The sequence below is a fragment of the Lichenostomus cassidix genome, chromosome 4, assembly GCF_008360975.1.
Source record: "Lichenostomus cassidix isolate B80296 chromosome 4, HeHo_3.0, whole genome shotgun sequence".
Lineage (NCBI taxonomy): Eukaryota > Metazoa > Chordata > Aves > Passeriformes > Meliphagidae > Lichenostomus > Lichenostomus cassidix.
This window is the reverse complement of record NC_139484.1, coordinates 3,169,555-3,191,787: the sequence shown is the minus strand read 5'-3', so window position 1 is coordinate 3,191,787 and position 22,233 is coordinate 3,169,555. Positions and strand designations below refer to the sequence as shown.

General features: G+C 42.2%; 1 protein-coding gene and 1 long non-coding RNA gene across 3 annotated transcripts in view; both read right to left on the bottom strand.

The window, feature by feature from the left end:
• Positions 1–22,233, bottom strand: part of MAML3 (mastermind like transcriptional coactivator 3) — a 242,736-nt gene that overhangs the window by 194,479 nt on the left and 26,024 nt on the right. The gene's annotated exons all lie outside the window — the stretch shown is intronic.
• The window catches only part of LOC146437703 (uncharacterized), a 34,207-nt gene continuing 15,647 nt past the window's right edge, over positions 3,674–22,233 (bottom strand). Inside the window, exon 3 of the long non-coding RNA XR_014851504.1 lies at positions 3,674–6,187. This is a non-coding gene — a long non-coding RNA (uncharacterized LOC146437703). The remainder of the gene's footprint in view (positions 6,188–22,233) is intronic.

The following is a 22,233-nucleotide window of genomic DNA, read 5'->3' as shown; positions in this document are numbered from 1 at the left end:
CTAAGCACTTTGAAAATTCCTCTTGGAAGGTTTCCCAGTTCATCTGCGCAGGCTTGATTGACAAAACCAATGTTATATCTCTTTTAAAGGTTGGTAATCAAGCTGCTTAGCCTCTCTCCCAGACCATTAGTACTGTCATCATTTTGTACCACACCATGACCCCCGAGGTGTTCTGCTCTTAACATTTTCCCGGGATGACAAACCACCTTTTCCCCTGGTACAAATTTGCAATTTCTTTGCTTCCTATTTAAGATACTTATTAAACCTGCAATATGACTATAAGACTCACCCCTTGACTACCAGCTTTCTCTAACAGCTTCCTCTGAGAAACTTCAACAAAAGCCCTTTAGGAGTGCAAATAAGTTATGGTATATCTACCATTTCTCCAATTATGCACTACTTTAGCTTTTTGAAAGAATTCTAATATATTAGAGAAAGTTTACACTTAGAGAAAGTTATGCTGGTTTGTGCCTCAGGTACTTTATAATGACATCTATAATGACTTTCTCAACAATTTTCTTAGGCACTTAAATGAGGGTCATGAGTTTATAATTCCCTGGATCACCCTTATCATCTCTCCCACCTCAATAAAAAGAGCACTGGCAATCTTCCAGATTCTTATTATAGCTGTAATGATAAATTAAATCACTTTTTTTGGGGGTTTATTTTTCCTAGGAGGTAATACAGCTAATACTAAAGAAATTAACTTCTGACTTAATAGGTTAATGTAGCCCAAATATTAATAATATTATCACTCTTTACATTTACATATACATGTCGGTCAGTCTCAAACTCCTTTAACAACAAAATTGAGATTGTCGGTCAATCTCAATCTCCACTTTGAAGACCAGGAAAATGAAGTACAGACAAGGGCATTATGGAGCAAAGTTACAGTCAGAGTCCAAGTCTCATAGTTGTATCACTGCCTGCTAAATCATGAGATTCAATCATTAGGGCTTATTAACTATAAAAGTATCTTTACTCCTGCCAACTCTTTACCTTTACCAAAAGGTAATGTTAAGCTCTCAATGTATTCCTCTGTATAGAAGACCAGTGCAAAAAGTATTTTACATTCTAATTTTCTCTTCTTAATTGTCTCTTGGGCCTTCAGAGCTATTCAGGCTCCTCAGCTCTCTAGTGGATTTCTAATATAATTCTGGAAGAAAATGACTCTTTTATTTATTTTTTTTTTAAATATTTGTCCTTTTAACTTCCTTTCATCCATCTTGGTCTTTAGCTTCCCTACAAAAGCATACACTTCACTACTTGCATGACTCATATTAAGCTTATTTTCCCCTCACCAACTACTGCTCTACCCTGCATTAATAATTGTCCTTTCTCATTTAAGTGTTTAGGATTTTTTTTGTTTTCTATCCTTATACTCCTTTCCCTCCCATTACACACTAAAAATAAGTGTCATCATTCTGTGTGTCTCTTTTATTCATATAAACATATAATCACATTCAGTAGCACCAAGCTGATGGATTCAGAGATACCCTGTAGTCATCAGTTCCATGTGGTAAACAATCACGTTCTTTTTTTTTTTCCAAGGCCAGGTCCTCAAAATGGGCTAAAATAAAGCTGTTCTGTGCAGCCAAAGACTAGGAAAGAAATCAGTTTTTCCTCATATTATGTCAAAGGATTACTCCACCTTGTTTCAGGCTCTTTTTAATTAGTTTCCTCAGTCTTCTGGTAATGACAACCTGATGATTCTTTCATTTCTCTTTCCTGAAAAAAACCCTCCTTGATGCTAGGCATCACGTTATCATTAATAGTGTCAGTCTACATAGCGTCTGTTATCTAAAAGAATCCCAAGGAGCTTTGGGAACCCTACACAGTCTCATTGACTGAAGCAACTCATCCATGAACAGGAGGAGGATATGCAGCAGCTGTTTATCAACACATGGAAACACAGAGAATAGTACATGTGTTGCAGATTGACAATGTAGCGAGAAGTTAGGTGAGCAAAACATAACTCTTGCATCTGGAATTGGGCTAGACACTACTGTTAACACCCTTTTTCTAGGAAAAGTGTCATGGGGTAGCTATTAATAAGATTTTTACAAATTTTTGAGTAAGCATTCTATCCAAAATACCCAAGGTGAAATTTCAGCTCTTGCTTCAGTACTTGTGTACTGAAAGGGAAACTGAAGGGAAGCTCAACATGAAAGCTCCCTTATGTGGAGCAAAAATGCTCCACGCAAGCAATTGCAAATGTGCTTGTGGACAAAGCTAAAATGTGTGTGGCAAAAATGAGTTAGCTCTACAGCTAACTTCACTGTCTTCCTTGGACGAGTTTCCAAGCAGCAATATAGAATCATGGAAGGTTGGAAAAGATTTTAAGATCATCCCATTCAAACATCAAGCCAGCATGCTCACTATGTTCACCATTAAACCATGTCCTCAAGTGCCATATTGAAACAATTTTTGAAAACCTCCAGAGATAGTGATTCCATCACCTCCCTGGGCAGCCTGTTCCAATGTCTTACAACCCTTTCTTGTGAAGAAACTTTTCCTATATCCAACCTAAGCCTCCCTGGCACAACTCGAGGCCATTTCCCCTGATCCTTTCACTTGTTACCTGGGAGAAGAGGCCAACCCCAACCTGGCCATAACCTCCTTTCAGGGAGTTCTAGAGCACAATAAGGTCTTCCCTGAGCCTGCTTTTCCCCAGACTGAACACCCCTAGTTCCCTCAGTTGCTCCTTGTGCCCCAGACCCTTCCTCAACTCCATTGTCCTTCTCTGGACACTCTCCAGCACCTCAGTGTCTTTCTTGTAGCCCAGAACTGGACACAGAGCTCAAGGTGACCTCACCAGTGCTATGTACAGGGGGATAATCACTGCCCTGGTCCTGCAGGCCACACTATTGCTGACCCAGGCCAGGGCGCCATTGGCCTTCTTGGCCACCTGGGCACAGCTGGCTCATGTTCAGCCAGCAGCACAAAACAAACATCCCCAGAAATACATTTCAGTGGGCCCCTACCAGGCAGGACTGCAGATCTGCCACAGTCCTGTGGCCAATGCTCAGGATCCCAGGGCACACATTCACTCATGAGCGCATTGTGGCCTACTTGGGACGGCTGATCAAGTTATTTGCCCCATGGACAGCTGTGTGTCTCGAAGCCAACCCTGGCTTTTAACAACCACCCAGTTTTTAGGTCAGCAGACACCAGATTCAGTATCCCTAAGACATCAGGCTGCAAACCTGATTCAAAAGTTACCATGAGCAGCTCTGCCACCTATAGAGCAGAAGTCAGCAGATAGCTCAGGGTGATATCTCGGCCAGTGATCCTAATGTAAGTCACCTCTACTTATGTGTCAGACCATTAGAGTGTGTAAATAATGTTGACGTTGCTTCAAGCTGTAGATCAGCCCTAGATCAGGAGCATGCAAGAGCAGTTCTATTCTGCTCCATCCTGTACCTTTCTTAAAAGCAGACACTTCACATAAGCTATCTTTTCTCTTTATTCTTCATCATGCAGCTAACAATACCTGGGCATGGAATCAAGGCATTTAAGCTGTAGGTACCTGAGTGTTACGCTTTGTAGGAGTGTCATGGTTTTCAGTAAAATTATCATCTTTCCCTCTCCCTCTCCAATTAGTCATAATATTATCTCCCACCAAACAGTGACCTGCCCAGTCTAGTAACTTAAAAGACGAGATGAGACAGCATTTCATAGTACACTGCAACCACATTCTTTTATGAGGATAACTACTGGAAGACATAAAGCCAGCTGCTGAAAAGGGCCAGACATATTTACTCCTAGAATGAAAACATCCTTCCTTCTTGAATATTTTAGAAAATTAAACCCAACCTCATTTCAAAACATTGTTTGTGGCCCTTACCCACTCCTACAAGTTATGTCTTGTATCATTTACAACCTGTTTACATTAGTGGGCAGATGGAGCCATTATTGCCCTTCTGGCCAATTTTGCCAGGTCTTTAAACCCTTCTCGAGCTGCTGCACTTGTGATCACTGCTTTGATCCAGAGACTGACAGCACACTACTTACTGCTGCAGCTTTACTACCTATCCTGGAATTTTTATCCCTGCCATTTCTCTACTTTATAGGCCTTCAAGCTGAAACACTCCTCCAGGGGAGCTCCTGAAATCTTTTATGCAACGCATTACTTTTCCGTGGGTGAAAGCAACCTGTGTTTTCTCTGGAGTTTGTTATGTGTCAGCATTACAATATTCATTGCCCACACTGTGCCTCAGACATGCCAGGCCAGTCTGTTCTGTGATAGCATCAGCATCTGACTCTCAGACTCTCTTCTCCTTAGTCTTTAAAATCTGAAAGAAGGACGTTTTGGTTGTCACTTGCAAATGTTATTAATTGCTTTCACCTGTTAATACTGCAAGTCAGGGTGGAAACACACTGAGGAAGCCTAGTCAGAGTCTTCCAAACTATAGCTAGTGTTGAATTTCAAGCTGTAAAAAATAATTTTCAGATTAAGGATAAATGATGTATACACTGAAAAATAACTATTCATTAAAATATATTTATATATTATCTATCCATTCAAGTTATTGCTACCTGAGTTTTAATTCAGATGTGAAGGACGTATGTCATCCCATAAACCGGTCAGTGTGAAATGTACATTTTTCATTTGTAACCCTATCAGGAGTGGCAAATCCTATTTCCAACTTGCAGCTAATACTACATCTAGCTTGTATTATTTCTCTCCTTGCAGCTTCTACCTTAAAAAAAGGCAGCTAGTCAATCTTAGGAGACAATAAGACAAACGACACACATTTCAATAGGATTTAACAATAAACAGCCACCTCAACAAAGAGAAGCCTTCCCCCACCTCCCCACTAAAGCAGCATCAGACAAGAAACTAAGTGAGAAATGTTAACAGAGAGGCACTCCAATTAACGTGTTACAGCTTCTCTAAAGCAGAGACCAAAGGCGGCTGCTGCTGGGGATGCTGGGGGATGCAGAGCAGTAATTGTCACTTAGGCACTTCACTCCCCGCCGCCCTGCTTCCTCCCAGCTGAGTTTATCTCTCGCCAATTATTGCTGTCATTTGCATTTCAACGTGTGCCATCAGTAGCCAGGGCACAGGCACCCGCCATAGTGACACATAGCACAGTCAAACCATTCTTCAGGCCTGCTGATGCAACGCCATGTCCTTGGGGTCCAGGACAGCCCTGAACCATGCTCTTCTCCAAGGGGAGCTCAGGGAACCGCCATGGCCAGGGATGGGAAGGACATCCCAAGGCCAGTTGAGAGCCTGCAAAAGGCCACAGAGGAATTTTCAGGAGGAAGTCACGCATGAAATACACATGCTGGATACCAGCAACGCAAGTCTTGTTTCTGATGCATCTCCAGATGACGGGGGTTGTATTTTCTACTCAAAATCCATTTGCACTACAAAGCTGCATGGCAGGCAGAGTTCATGTGTTCAGTATGAACATTCTTTAGTACTTCACACAGAACGGTAAGGTTGGAGAGGACCAGTGGGGGTCTAGTCCTACTTTGCTGCTTGAGCAGGGTTCCCTACAATTCATTAACTCAGGATTGTGCCCAAATGAGTTTTGAATATCTCCTGGGAAGGAGGCTATGTAGCCTCTCTGGCAACCTGTTCCAGTGCTTGGTCACACGCACAGTAAAGGAGTTCTTCCTCATGTTCAGGTGGAACTTCTAGTTTCAGCCCGTTGCCTCTTATCCTATTACGCAGCACCACCAAGAAGAGTCTGGTCCATCCCCTTGAGATATTTATAAGATTCCTTCTCAGTGTTCTCCAGGTTAAACGGGCCCAGTTCCCTCAGCCTTTCCTCCAGAAGAAGGACGCTCCAGCTGCATAATCACCTTCATAGCCCTCCAGGAGATCCAGCTGTCTGGCACTAAGGATCCAAAAACTGGACACAGTGCTCCATGTGAGGTCTCACCAGGACATCAGTATTTGTACTCTTGCAGCACCTACACACAAAGGCTGCATATTGGGGCCCACGATGCTGGATGCTTATCCTTGTGTACTTGAGCAGATTGAAGATACTGGACTGGTCAAGGAGGAACATGGATAAAACAAGGATTCTCAGCTTCTCGGCTAGGGAATGATCATGACACGTATTGGTGGTGTGCTATTACCTGACTGCACAGAGCTGGGAGTAGATGCAAGAGGGTCTAGGATGAGTCTGGGGAGGCTGGAAATCCAGAGGGCAACTGCTGACTGCATAGTCTGTGGAGGGAAGATGAAAACACAGCACCTTCAGCTGCTCACACCTACTGCTTTGCTCACCAAACAGTGCAGCTAAGACAGTAACACGTCAAAGTTCATCAATACTTACTGGATTCCCTTTGTTAAATGTTGAAGCCTACCTATTTGCTAAGTATCACAATGAAAATTTACCACCAGTTTTAGAGGTGCATCAGCTCTTTAAACAATCCATGTACTTAATAGTATTTGAAGCTCAGGGATCACTCTTCTTCACTGACAGAAAAGTCTGTGCTGCCTGCATTTGTCAGCTCTGTGACATCTCATCACCACATGAGGTGCAGCAGAGACCTCCGAGAGGGAAGAACCACTTCAGCTAGATCTAATTCAACATGGCCTCTGTCACTGAAAATAGTATTTCCTCTGATATCTGCAGCCAAAAAGAATCAGGGATACAGAACCATCAGTTTTATTTACTGACAAGATGCATTTCCATGGGTTTTCCCATGAGTGAAAGAAATCGAAAAAATTCTGTGGGCAACTCAGACTGTCCACCCACTGCCCAAATGGAGTGGGATACATATAGCCAGCAAGTGCAGAACAAATGCTACCTCCTAATTAGGTGTGTGTTAGGGAAAGGTTGTTTGTCACTGATGAGCTGCAATGAGAGGGCTATGAACTATCCTTAGCAGATCTGAGAAGCATTTTGCTCCATGCTAACCAAGGAAAATCAGAGATAAAATCAAACCAAAGCAAACCAAAACACACTGCTTGCCTTCTTAACTAGCCACCAGAAAAGCGATGGAAGATTAGGATTTGCTGTGACACCTAGATTGCCACTTCAAGTTACAAAAAGCACCTGCATGTAAAGTTCACACACACAAAGCTTATTTCCCCCTGCCATCATGAGCTCTCTCCTTGGAAAAACATAAAGGATATTTAAACAAATAAACTAAAGCAGTTTCTAAAATGTAGCCACAGGTTGAACTATGGTTAATTGAAGGCCAACACAAAAGTAATTTGCCCATTCTTTCGTTTCTTTTTAATTGCTTTTAAACAGACTTTTTTGGCTGTGTATTTGAAATCTTCTGTATTAATAAGCTGATCAGTTACTGGCTCTCTATCTGCTAACCTGAGCCAAAAAACCTGCTCTTTTCTTTTTTGTCTACAAGCCAAAACAAATTTTTATCGGTAATAAGTCCTCTCCCTGCACTGAGTCACAACACAATGATAACTTGAAACCCTTCAATTTATCACCAGGAACAAAAATGCTAAGACAGATAGGAAAGAAGGCCTTGAAATGGGGTCTCCAGAGCAAATATTCCCACCACAGTCCACACAACTCTTAACTCAGGCATTCTGTCTCTGAACACCACCACAGCACAGACAGGGCTATCCTTCTGTTTCAGTCCATACTGGCTCGACTGACCTCATGTTGTCCTGTAATTCTATATTATTTATGTCTTTTTCCTGCTTTTTGTTAGTTATCTTACCAATCTGGTTCTGCCAAACTCAAAACCTGCATTTATGAAGTAGGCATTTTTTCTGCACTTTTAAAAGCGGAACAGTGATCCATGCATTGAATATGTTATGTGGAAAAGTAGTTCCACAGAGGGAATTCCTTAAGACAAGTTGAATGACAGCTGAGGAAGAAGGGTCTGCTGGAATCACCTGGGATGAATTCACTCTCATACTTACAGTTACTGCTTCTCAAAGTGACACAGCAGGGACAGTAGCTAAAGACTGAGGGTGGCTCCCTAGTCCTGCTGGGACTAAAGAGAGATGACTTCCCAAATGCCTCACCTCAAGTTTATCCTGTCAACCTTGCCTTTAGCGACTGGTGCAGCCAGCTCTCATCTAAAGGATCTTGGCCATGGAGCTTCCCATCAGCAGAGCAGCTGAATTAGTACACATTTGTGGAAGCCTTTGTCACTTTTTATGGAGCTTTGACTAAAACCTTATCCTATTCCTCATTTTGGTGTGCCTATCATCCAAACTGAGGGATGTACATCCTTCCGTCCTACACAGAGATGCTGCTTCCTTAAGAACAGACAGTATCTACACTTGGTGTACCAGCAGGCGTGAAGCACTCTCCACATGTAGTTCTCTAGAAGGATCTTAGATCTTCGCAAAGATGGTTTTAGTGATCATCATCATCACTATCTTCACATGCCCAATACCCTTTCATACTAATTTCTCAGAGGATTATGTTATCTGAACACCAGAGAGAATCAACAAGAGACAAAACAATAGCTTGACTGGCTAGGTTGAGGCTGTACCTTGGGTCCTCCCAACAGTGATAGACCTTTGGCTGAGTAGCAGTAATTATTTGAAATGTTAAACTACAAAAACAAGACAAACTGCACTAAAATCCTGGACCACTTTGAAGTAGGATGCACAGTACACCAGTCTCTTTTCTGCCTGCCCCACATCCTCAAGGAAATACAATGAGTCAAACAGTATGAAAAAAGCAGCTCTCAGATTAATAGTGCATACAGTCTTCCAGAGCTTCTCATTAAGGAAGCACAGGCAGAATTGCAACAAATAGCTAATTTTTTTTAACCCTCAGAGGACAAAAAAATTTATTTTTGGGACTGAGATTTAGTGTCACATCAGAAGCAGAGATCTCTTATGCATGAATGTGCATATATAATCTGAAACAGCTGAGAATGTATACGTTTCAGCTTCTCTCCTAATGATCAATTTAAGTAACAGCACTCTTTAATTGCTACAGCAGGTAGAAGTAACTTGGCTATGATTTACATCTTGACAACAAGCCATCAGCCAGATTTCCAGAGGAAGAGAGCACTCACTGATCTTGGAACTTAACTGAAGTTTGGGTGCTTGGCTTTGAAATTAGGATTGGTGACCTTTCTTTCTTTCCCTCTTTCTCTCTTTCCTTTTCATCTTACCCCTTCATCCAAAACCCACTGCTGTGTGCTTATACAGTAGGACAAAGACTAACATACCAATTTCCATGCCAAGAGTGTAATTTACTAATAAAACTTTATGAGTTTTTGTAGACCCTCTGACTTTTGTTCTTCCTTTCAACCACAAGCATTTATGAATCTTGTGTTCTCCCTTCCCCTTAAGGGTGTGACATCACAGTTTCGGTGTCATGGACAGGATGCTATGTTTCAAACAGTCCATTTGGGATACCATCACTCTACCCCTGAGTTCTGGGCAGGGGATGCTGGGAAGTGATCTATTGGTTGTGAACAGGCAGGAGGGATCCAAGCTGCAAGCCAAAACTGTCCAAGAAATGTTAATGCTTGACTGCTTCTCTGATTTTGGAAAAGTTGAGAGAATATAATGTCTTCCCAATTCCCCCTGGCACAGAATAGGCAAATGAAAATTGGTATAATCCTGAGGTGGTGGTTAAATTAATAAATGTGGTGTTAAGAGAATAAAAGGTACTAAAGAAGAAAGGTAAAGCAATTTTATGTGCAATTTTGGGAGTGGCTTTTACTGCTGTCCAAAAGGAAAGGTATCCCAACAAACGAGCAGAGAGAAAAATGATTGGATATCTGCAGGATTTGGTGAAAAGATTGCAGAACCAGTTAAATGAGAAAAGAGAAAGCAGGCTTTGGGAGAAAATGTTACTTGTTGCTGAGTGTGAGCACACTAAGAGGCTTCAGGTGGAGTTTTAGGATGCAGGTGAGAGAATATAATAGGAGGAATTACAGGATTTAGAATCTGAACCATTTGCAGAAACACCATCTCATAACACTGCCTTTTTGTATCCAACAAAGAAGTTGGAAGACAGTAGACAGGTCTATTTTTCTGACAAAGTAAGATGTAACATTTGCATTGTTATCTGATGATGAGGAATTAACATTAGGACCCCTAAATAAAACTGAAACCACAGACAATGGTCAGGGCCAGCAAACTGCTACCAAAACAGTGCTGTATACAGCAACTGAGATATTAGAGTTCCATCAGACTTACATAGTATACAAATGTTCGGGGTGATCCCAAAAACATTGAACAGGGGAAAGATTATTCTTTATTTTCAAGTCACTCTGAATCTACTAGACCCCAGAGTAAAGCAGAAAAATCACACCAAAAAAAATTATTACCCCCCATCTATTTGATATTTAGCCGATTTGCAAGAGCATTATGGCCACAAGCCAGATGAGATGGAAATCCAGCAAGTGGAATCCTATTGCATACATAGTGATGCCCATACATTTGGATTCCAGTAGGTTCTTGTCAATAATAATAATAACATTTCTAATAGTAACTCAGATTCAGAGAGCATCCCCTTTGTGGCTGCAACTTGAACCACAGGAGAACCTCCAAAAAAGGTGGTGGAAGCAGTGACAGCAGTCAGTACAGCAAGCACTTCATGAAGTAGAAGTTGAGATTCCACCTGAGGAATGTCAAGGCAGACATTGTCAGGGCAGAATGCTGTCAGACCAAAGAGGTCTTTACTATTCAACTCAACTACATTTAAAGAGACAGATATTCAGAGTGGGGAAAAAGAATTTTTGTCATCAGCCTGAGCCATTATACAACTTGAGCCTCTAAGGGGTAATCTGTGCAGACAAATCCTACTGGGAATTGCATTATTTTCTCATCCCAGGAAAGTTACCAGGAATTATGCCAGCATACCCCCACTGAAGATCAAGTTAACCATGGAAGGACTGCTTATCCTTCTAGCAGGAGCAATGGTTGCCAGCATGAACCAAATTTGGTTCACACATCAACAAGCTTAACCCACAGGGTGGAGACCCTCTGTTCTTTATTTATGGTAACAATAGTACATTCCACACCACATGTTTCCCAGCTGTGGGGGCAATTTACTATGGCAGCATTTATAAAGAAAGGTGATGAAAGTAATTTACCCACTGAAATTCGAAAGGTAGCCTGGGATAATGCAACCATTTTGAAAGAGAATTCTACTCTTGGTGGTAATTAATTAATTTCACTTACAACCCCACCAACAGTAAAGCCACCATTTTTGTTTTAGCAACATGCAATCCTTTGGTATATACTACGTATCCAATCATTGTGTCAAAATTAAATCCCAACAGAGCTGTACTCTTCCCTGGAGCACAGAGTAAGGGTGGGCCCAGTGGAATGGATGTGTCTGCATAAGAACCCCTTGAGATTTTATTCTTGTACACAAGCTTGTTGTAGATAGAAGTAATCACTCTTATATTTGTGTCTGTAACTTTGTTGAAATCATGGGACCTGATTTTAGTTATTGAGCTTCTGTTACATCTTAACAGTTGTTATGATTTAATTATTGTCGGGGGTTGAGAATTTCTTCCCATTCCTGTTACCAAGCAACAAATGGCCCGATGTTCGGAGCGATCAAGCCTTTTGTAAAAGACAAAGGCTAGGTTTGGGCAGGGCAAGGTAAGGGAGAGCCGGTCCTGGGAACTGACTCTCGTGGTTTGGACGCTGAGGGTAGAGGTTGCTGGCTCTTTGCTTTCCAGCTGCTACCAGAGGAAATCCAACTGTGCCCTGTTTCTCTTCCCTCCTGGCTGGGTGAGCTTTGATTCAACTTTTCTCCTCACGGGGAAGGGCACGTTTTCCCCCCGCCCCCGGGCTGCGTTCCCTCGTGGCTGCTGCCGGGAGAGTCCGGCTGCCTCTGCTGCCTGCCCCTGCCCTCTGCCGCACGAGACCGCGGCGTCTGCTGTGACTGTAGAAATTCTCGCTGGCCGGAGAGAGAGAGAGAGCGCCCGCTCCTGCTGCCCTGTTCCCTCGCTGCCCCGAGCTGTTTCGCTGCCCTGCGTGTTTTTCTCAGCCTGTCTGCCATTGCAGTTGCCGGACAGTGACCTGACCCTGCGCCACAGCGCCACCTGCAGCCGCTCGGGAGTCATCGCACCTGCCCTGGCCGGCCGGGAGCTCAACAGCGCCCCTGCTGCTTGCAACCGTGATTACACCACACGGGAGAAGGCTCAGCAGCTCACGTTATCTGCTGTTTGGTTTTCTGGTTCTAGTTGTGGTTTGCTATTATTGTTATTGTTTGTTTATAGATACTAGTAAAGAACTGATACTCCTTTTTCCCATACCTTTGCCTGAAAGCCCTTGATTTACAAAATTAAATAATTCGGGGGGAGGAGGGGAAGAAAAATCACATCCTCTGCTCTAGGGGAAGGTTCAACCTCTCTTGGCAGACACCTGTCTTTCAAACCAAGACAATTATACACTGAGTTAAGACCTACACTCCATCCCTGTTGGAATGAATCGCAGCTTGATAAAGCTGCTACTGAAGCAAGCCTGAGAAAATGGACAAAAGACTTTGATTACTGTTCCTCATAATGTAAAAGAAATCCAGGTGATGGAATGTGTGAAAAAAGATGAGGAAAAACATTGGTGGGTCATGTTATTTGGATGGTTACCAACAGGAATTTTTAACAAGATGCCGCACCCTGTGGTTTTTCTTTTAGTATTAACTTTTCTGCTTTTCATTTTGATAATGGCATCATACATCAAGATGTGAAGGATTACAGAGAGATTACTCCCAAAGAGTAAAGATAGATAGAAAAAGGGGCAAGTGCATTCTATAAGCTTTCTCATATTTTCTCATTTTAAAAAATGGATCACCAAGTCCATATTGATGGTTGTGCCACGGGATAGTGTAGAATCCCAGAAGAAAAGGGGCTAATGTGTATGCCCCAAACACTAACAGCTGCATGGCTGCAGAGATGACCAAGGATTGTTTGTAATAAGAGACAAGGATTGTTGGTAATGATGCACCAGGAAAAAGAGCGAGATGTGGCTGGAGAAAGGGCTATGCAGAGGTAGGGCAGCACTTTTCCAGGATAACCATCCTTGCTCTAGCTCCTGGAGATAAGCACAACATAGTACTGCACAAGTGCAGGAATGAGGTTGAAAAGTGGACATGGAGTATATGGGGGGTCAAGACCACTCAAGACCCCAAAGCCCTCCAACCCATTTCCAGAAAGGACAAGAGAAATGGACTGCACATGGTAACTAATTTGCCTAGAAAGGTATCCCCACCAAGCCTGGGTAGCTTCTGGTCCCTCACTGCCAAGATGTACAGTTCAAGCAGTAATTATTACATAGAGTAGATGAAATATTGCTTCAATCTCAATAGTTAATGAATACTCATAAATGAATGAGATGCCTTAATAACTCCAAATCCCATAAGTAAAGAACTACTCAACTGTACATTGTAAACTCTAATAAGAGAAAATTAAGGATGTAAAGTCAAATCGTGGGAAAGGATGAAAAAAGAGATTTTTTTGCTAGCTCATAAAGTACCTGGCTACCAAATCTGTGAAGTAGTAAGAGCACCAAGTACACCTTTTTAAAGTTTTTGTTTGGTTAGTTTTGATTTTGTTTTTTTGTTTTTGTTTTCCCCAAATGTACAGTTCATCAGAGAATGCTCCTGCTTCTCATCACCTACTTCCCTTTCCAAAAGGTACTCAGGAAAATTAGTTTTTCCTAGCAAACAGAAGTCCATAAGAATTTACAAGCCGACTGTATATGCTACACCAACTTGCTTTTATTACAGAAGAACAGTTCCAACACTGATATACTACTATATTTCAGTAGTAGTATTCAGTATTCAGTACTGAATTTGAAAATTCAATAATATTCAAACCTGTATGCCTGTATGCCTGAATTTAGGCTTCCAGAAGTTCCCAGAAGTGTACTTCAGCACTTAAAAGAAGCTATTTGGCTGGAATAAGTATCCTTCACTTTTGAAGTGGGGAGAGGCAACCAAGTCCAGCATTCTTTTCTCCTGCCTCAAAAAACAGGCACCACTACATCCCAAATGCACTGCAAAGGGATTGTGTTAGGTTGTGGACTGATTATTTTACTGCCACACCGATTACATTCACTTCTCCAGAAAGCTACTTCTCTTCACATTCAAGGCTCGTCATAGCCTCTTTTCATCTCTTGCAAACCACATTTAGACTTCCACCTCTGATCAGCCCATGGCAGACACTGACACCTTTACACTTGTTAAACTGTCAAACAAATCTCTTCATGCTCCTCATAAACTCTCATAATTGCCCAAATTCCTTCGATGTTGGGATGGAGAATGAACTGAGACCACTGCTATCATGTTGGTTAATACCCTGTCACAGCGACTTTGCTTTCTGACTGCTGTCCATCTGGGATCTACTCTTATCCCTGGAACACAACTGCCTTTTTGTATAGCACCCGACACAAGAGAGCTGTGGGCTTCAGCTAAGCTCTTGACACTCTGGTATATGAGAAAGTTAAGAGTGTCAGCAACAGGGAAACTGCAGAAAGGTTCAATAGATTTGACCACTTACAACACTAACCTGTAGGAGCACATGCCAGTCCCTTTGCCTGTGCTGACTTCCATCAAAAATAGTTGCACAAAAGCTTTGTAAATCACCACTATCATCATCACCTCCTCTGCTACTTGGGCAATGGCTTTTTCACCTTTCTTTTTTTTAGTGACAGGATGAGACGACAGTCTTAAGCTGCACCAGGGGTGGTTTAGGTTGGATGTTCGGAAGAATTTATTCACAGGAAGGGTGAACATTGGAATGGGCTGCCCAGGGAGGTGGTAGAATCACTGTCCCTGGAGGTGTTTAAGGAAGAACTGGATATAGCACTCAGTGCCATAGTCTGGTTGACAAGGTGGTGTTAAGTCATAGATTGGACTCAATCTCAGAGGTCTTTTCCAATCTAATTGATTCTGTGATTCTTCCATTACTGCTAGAACAAATAAAAAAACCCCCTCTGCTGCTGGAGTTCTTTACCCTGGCCCCTAAGAGCCGGTATGATTTCTTCTTCAGCATGTTTATTATTTCCTCTACTATGCAAGGGCATTTACAGGTAGACAGAAAGGAAGAATTGCTCTCACTAGCACATGGTAACCTAAAGGCATGTGGAGTACCCATCAAGCTGGCATGACAGTGATGGCCTGATACAGCGCAGGCTTTGGGATGTGCTTTCAAAGAGAGTTGAAACTCTGAGACAAAGAACGTCTGTCAGTCCTGAGAATGGACTATGTAACTACTCCACCTTCACTGCAATTTTTACCCATCCTAAAGCCAGGATAAGTCATCGCAGCTACAGCTTCTTGACAGCACGTGAAAAGTTTTGGCTTTCCTCTGCGTGGTCCAGAGCACATGTTGAACAGCCGAATGACGTTCATGTAAAAGCACAGGCTCTGCTCCCTTTTGTTTTGTGGCACAGCTGCACTCAAACTGACAGCATGTCAGTGTTGGCATCACTGGCAGAACAAAGGAGACAAAGGCTGACACAGGAGAGGGAGACTTTGTTGGGCTCCTAAAGCAGCAATATTAAAAAAAAAAAAAAAAAAAAAAAAAAAGAAAACCAAACAAGCGAATTCTAGGAAAGGACACACCTGGATCTGGAGCAATTTTTAAAGAAGGAAGCTCTGCTCATCTGCCATATGCAAAGTGGAGGGCTCACCATTCCTAAACCCTGCCTTTCCTTACAGTTTTGTGCAAGAGAGCATGGATTTGGTGAACAGAGACAGATCCAGAGTGGCTATTTCCTATGCCACTACAGCCCTAGCAATGCCTGCACTGCCTTATCTCATTGTAAACAAGCTAAACTAGGCCGGGCTAAGTGTGCAGGAAAGTACACTAACCACGAGTGGATTTAAGGCTCTTGGCACTAGACACAGCCACTTGGTTTAAGTGGCACGTGTCTCAGTATTAAGGCTCATGCTAAGCAGTTGCAAATGGATGTGGCAGGCACGTTCCGCTCTGCACTGAGTTTAATGCAGGAAATTGTGTGTGCTCCAAGACCGTAACACAGGAAATCTGAGAGCTAAAAATGCACCCTGGGGAATTAGATCGCTGCTCTTCTCCCCCATCTCCAACTCAAGAGTGCTCAGAGTGGCCTTTGCATAGCCTCACCTCCAAATATACCCTGATCGGCACTTATTTCCAGTGCTACCTAATATGCAAGGGACTTTTCCAGGGAGACAAAAGGCTGTATCTTCATCCCAAGCAGCTCACAAATTAAGGATATACAGAGAGGACTGACGTGCCACTTCAGCCTCTCCCTTTGCATAGCTTCAGAGCAAAAACTTCCGTCTACTCACCTAGTTAAAAGAAGTACATTGCTGCATTTATTTGTTAGTACAGCAAGAGACATCCTCATCAGCAGCACTAAAGCTGTGCAAGTGACTCTTGAAGATGCCATTGTTCTTAGACATAGGATTTCATTACATAAAGCCTGCCCACTGAGAGATATGTTGGGAAGGGGGGACAGGAAGGAGGGGGAGGGAGGAAAGGGGAGGGAGCCTTTTAACAGAGAGAGGGGAAAAGAAGCCCTCAGAGATCCAAAACAAATGATTCTTGATTCACAGGGAGGCAGGAAACACAGCTCACACCCAAACAGAGACACTCCTCCATGGCAGACAAGCATCCTGATGATTGTTGGCTTTGTTGTTACAACAGGAAACTCCCCCGCCCCGCTCTGCAGCGCTGGATTCTCGGAGGCACCTACTGCTACTTGCCTTTTGCTGCTCCCTTTTCTGCAGGAGCTGGAACTCGCTGCACAGCAGCTGAATTGGGAAACATCTCAGGGATGCAACGTCTTTCAGTTCACCCAACAAACAATCTGTTCTTATTCAAAGGGCTGACAGTGAACAAGATATTACAAAAACATATTTCCTGTGGGTTTACACAGCAAACAGCATAGTACAAAACTCACGATATGGAGAAGCCGTACCATATGGCTTCTGCCATATTAGTTTTACTAATCATGTAAAACAATGCATACTGCTGTAGCTGCAACAACCACAATGCCACTATAGACTGTGCCAGGATTAAAGTGGTTTCTTACTAATTATTTAGGTATAACATTGTATTTAAAAAACCCTGAGGATGGAATAATAGTATTCTTATTTAGTTATTTTTCACCTAGAGTACATTTAAATTTTTCAAAAGTCAGAAGTCCCGATTTTTCAGAAAAACTGAGATGAGAAAACATCGCTTACTGTCAAAACAGAAAGCCTGATGTCAGCAACTTAGTAAAAATACCTGTTAAAAGGCATAGGTTTATAGCAAGCAATAGCTGCAGCCACTATTCTGAGCTGTAAAGATGAGACAGAACCAGAGAGCTCTGTCCTGGTGTGATGAACTGCGAACTTAATCAGGATCCATACTGCCTTGAAATATGTAATCTGTATTGTCCATTTCCCTCCTCCTCTCTGCGCATGTACAGATGGTCAAAACCATACAGCTCACCCTGAGCAATGGATAATGAGATAATAACACTTCCCAGCCTCCAGCCTCTGTTGTTACTTCCAAATTAACATCCAAACTGCATTATCCGATTTACAGCACAAGAACAAGAGTCTAGTTCACCAGACTAACTTGCTAGTCAGGAAATGGTTAGAGCAGCTACATTTCAGCACCTATTTTTGCTCTTTAAAGTTGTGTATGGCTATTGTAAACATACACATCAAACCATCTCTGTATTCCAGCTTCAAGAGAAAGAACAACAACAAAAAAAAAAAAAACCCACTGAAAAAACCCCCCCCACTCCTACCCAGACTTGCCCTGAATACTAATGTTATAACTATTACAAAATGCTAATTTGGTACCAACAACCTATGATTAAAAAAACAATGAAGCACCTCAAGCACATGAATTAAGGCATCATCTTAAACATGCTCTTTTCATCTTAAGCTAGAAAACCCTTATATATACACACATCTGGGCCTTTTCTTGCTCTTGATGATCTCAAACCTATATTAAAGATGCAAGTCTTTATGAAAGCTAATCTGATCATTTGGGGTCTGAATGAAAGCTAAAGACACCACAGTACTTTTAAAGACAACCACAGATGAAGCCAAAATCTCAGCTGAGATTATTTTCTATCAGTAAACACCCCCTGAAGATAATTCTCATGCATTACTAGGATGCCTATTGAGTTCCTTGAGTATCATTACCTAATATCCAGTATTTGGTATAAAACATCACTACATGCTTTCATACTTAAACTACTTAAGCAGCCAGTGGCAAAGATGCACTTTCACAATACTTCTGAGGCAAGGGTCTCATAGTTTTAGTAACACTAATAATTCATCTTTACAGGTTTTGTTTCCTCTCCATTTTAAGGCATAGGAAAGGCTGATTTCCTTCTCTGCACTGCTGCACTGCTCACCAACAACAAACCTTGAAATGGAAACCTCAGTGCTCAATTTCTTTTCTTGTGTTCTAACCATCCCACACTACTCCCTCACTACGATATCAAACTTTTTTACTTGATCTTGCATTTGTGCATAGTATCTAACTAACCTAATGCCTGCCATCAATAGAGTGCAAAAGCAGGCAACCCCCCCAGAATTCTCGCAAACATACTGGCCTATAAAGAGAAGGAAGAACAGATTGCTTGGCCAGGACCAACTGTTAAACTGCAGGACCTTTACCACCCCATTCTTCACTTTTTGTCTGAAACACTGAAATGTTTAGAACAGGGATAAAGACCTAACCTTGGTCAAAACATGACAAAAATCTCCAGAGACCAAAACCAGAATGAATCCAGAAGCTCTCCCACTCTCACCCAAATCAAACCTTCCCTTTACACATGTATCTTTACCAGACACATTGTATAAAGGCTTTAATTTTTACTAATTCATTATAAATTTAAATAACTCCCAACATCAATAGTATCCTTGACAGATCCACAAGTATTTGATTCTAGTTAAATCCTCCTTACGGAACGTTGATGAAAATAAAAGTTCCTCCTACTAGCAGTAAAAACAGTTGTGTCATCTAAAAACCTGGAAATACATCAAACCAAAACACATAATGCTGTAATCTAGAGTGTAGAGAAGCTGAATATCAGTCTAGAAAGGACTAAGCCAGGAAGTTAAAAAATAATTTTAATTATTTAATTATTTTCTGTTTAAAATTGGAGCCACATCAGACTGATCATACGCTTCAACTGATAAAACATTTACATTGTTTGGCTGATGTTCTCCAATTCACAATTGCATGCAATTAACAATTACAAAGGTGCAATTAAAAATTGAAAGAGGTAAGCAAGTCTCCCATAGGCTCTCCCAGAAGTAGACAAAGTAGCATTTCCACTTCAGATCAAAGTAAACTACAAAACCCAACTAAATTCACACAAAGTACTGCAAGAAACAAATACTTCACATTTGACAAGAACAGAAGTTAATTTTTTCACCATCACTTTCACTATTCTCTTTGCAAAGAGTTTGTCTCCATTAGAGAGGGAAGGTAGTTCACTAGCCAATACATGGCAAGGGAGACTTGCCAAAGCTACACAGATTAATTTTAGTGTCAGGAACTACCGTAAATCTCAGCAGTTTGAAAGGTAACATCAGCTGGAAAGGGGAGGGCATGAGAGTCAGAATCTATTTGGAATTTCACAGAATATAGGCCTCAAACCCAGGAGAGAGAACAGCTCTGGAAAAGGAATTACTTTTTAGCAAATCTAACAAACATTTTCTGTAAGACTTCTCAACTTTGAGGTGCTATTTCACAATTTAAGCTTAACATCTCTCAATCTGGAGAACTTTCTACTAGCAACCCTGAAGAACAGCAGTGAATCATCATCCTTTCCTTTATTGAAGTTCTAGAGCCTGCGCCAGCTGTCAGCTAGAAGGATTTGCCATTATTCCCCCATTTCTTTTCCATCTCTGCCTAACACCACCATCATTTTGACTTTGAGAAAGCAGCAAAGACATAATAATAATGATGTATATTTGTATATATTTTCCCCCTTTAAAAATGATTTTGCTCATATGAAGGCATAAACAATCTAAAGAAGCATCCCCGAGCCATCCACAGCTTTCACAAAAAGCCGCTTTTAAAACTGTCTAGCTCTCTTCCACCTGATCCTATAAACACTGCTGGCAATTTTTCCCCCATGCCTGTAACATATTTTCACTTAGCACCAGTTTGATGTATAAGATCTGACAGCCAGGCAGTTATAGGCCACCTGCATCACTGTCGCCATGACAACAGTGAAAGACAATCCATGATCCCATGCCCTGGTCACACGTTTCAATACAGCTTATCTGTCCAAAGCCACTGAGTCTAATGGAAGAGAGTAATTACAATCTTCCACTCATTGTCAAAATTCTCACCATATAATGCTGTCCAAAATTATTTTATTCCTCTCACATGGCTGCTTTGCAAAAAGGAAAAAAAAAAAAAAAGGAAAACAAACCCCACAAGAAACCTTAAGTGGGTTTGGAAGGGAGAGAAAGAGTGAAATACAAGCCTGTGCCTGATAGAAAAATGTAGCAGTGTGAGCAAACTGGCTCTTCCCACTGCTGAAGGACTAATCAGAAGCAGGGGAATGTACCAACCACTAAGAGGGATAAATGAAAATTTCTCTTCTATTTGTAGAGCATCACTTAAGATCCTTTTGGCTTTGCACTGAAGGTGAAGGGAGGATATTAGCCGCCCTCTTTTCCCCTCCCCTTCCTGGAAAACTCCTTCCTATCAAAATGAGCAAGCACCATGCTGCACTGTGCAGCAGCAGCAGCAGCCTTAGCAAGCAGCATGGCTCTTTAGAAGATCATGTCACTAAAGAGAGAGGGAACCCTGTGTCTGAGACAGCAGAGCAGCAGCTCCTCCTCTCCATTTCACCCTCTCTAACAGACCAGCCCTTCATTTTTCATTTTTAAAGCAGAACTGGGGAGCAGAGCTTCAGAATTGGATCCTTTCTGATCACAATCCCTAAAGGATCACTGCATTCCCTCCATTTCTGGCAGAAAATGTAAAAGTGTTACTCCTTTGTCTAAGGGCACAGCCATAAGTAGGATGGAGATCAGGGTAAAATGATACTCAATTTGCACCTGTCAATTAGGGATGTGACTTCCTTGCCTTATAGGGAATTGAGAGGACACAGGGAATCCAGCCATGACACAGACCAGCAGCACCTATTTTGAACTATGGCAAATGTTGGACAGTGAGTGCCTGGACTCTGATCCTGCAGCAGACAAAAATACACCACCTTCTGGCACAGAATTTAGTGCTGGAGGATCGGGTCAAATCCATAATAAATGAGAAGTTTTGCTTTCTGCTTGATACTCCTTGTCCCAATCCTTCCTTCTCCTCCAAGCACCTTCATGCAGATCAGTCAGCACGTTGAAGCTCCAATTTATTAGGCATGTAATAAATACCTCTTGAATTTGTAACATGATAAATCAGGAACAGACAGACAAAAAGATACAGTAATTTATGAAAATGTTTCATCCACCCATGTCCAAACCACACTCGTAAATAAAATGTCTGATGACTGCCCATTTTAGAGACATATTTTTAGTTGGATGCTTTAGGCCACAGCATTGGCACCAGGAACTGAAAGCTTCATTCACAGCACATTTCTTGCATTTGCCATACAGGGTTACCATGGCTCAGCTGACACAGTAACCCCACTGTAGCTCAAGCCCCAGAGTCCTGACTCTCAACTCCCAAACCACAAGGTAAATAAAAAGTCAGTCTTTTTTGGTTTGTACTTACAGGAACACAAACAGGGCTGAGGACCCTCAGTCCCAGTGTAGTTCAAGCACGCATTTGAAATAACCTTCAGCATTCATGGCAGAATTACTTTAAAGAGAGGCAATGCTGTGATTTAATGAGCATCTTTTAACACGTTAGCCAAATAAAATGCTCCAACCAACAAAGGTAATGGTATCTTTAAGTTTCTGCAGAGCTGCGACTCCTGCCCAAAGCCAGGTTCAAATGTAATGCCTGCACCACAGAGACACAGCCGGTGCTGGGATGAGCACCAGAGATGGCCAAGGCTGCTCAAGGGGGCTGAAGCGTTTGGAGGCGCAGCAGGCACGGCCTGGCATGGGCTCTGCCTACACGGCAGATCTCATAGAGCATCAGTCGGGAAATCTCCACTGATGACAAGTAGGCGAAGCCCTGCTTGCACCTGGCGTTTTTAAGGGAGAGGACAGATTTTTCAGCTGGGGTAAAGCAGGCATCCCAGCAGATGTGTGTGGCTTTGTGCCAGCCAAGTGCCTGGTCCAGGGCTCCCCCGCGCAGAGTGCCCCCAACTCCTGCCTTCCTTCTGGCACTGGTTCAGCACCATCGCAAAGGGAAGGGTGCCACCTACAGCACTGCACACAGCGCTTC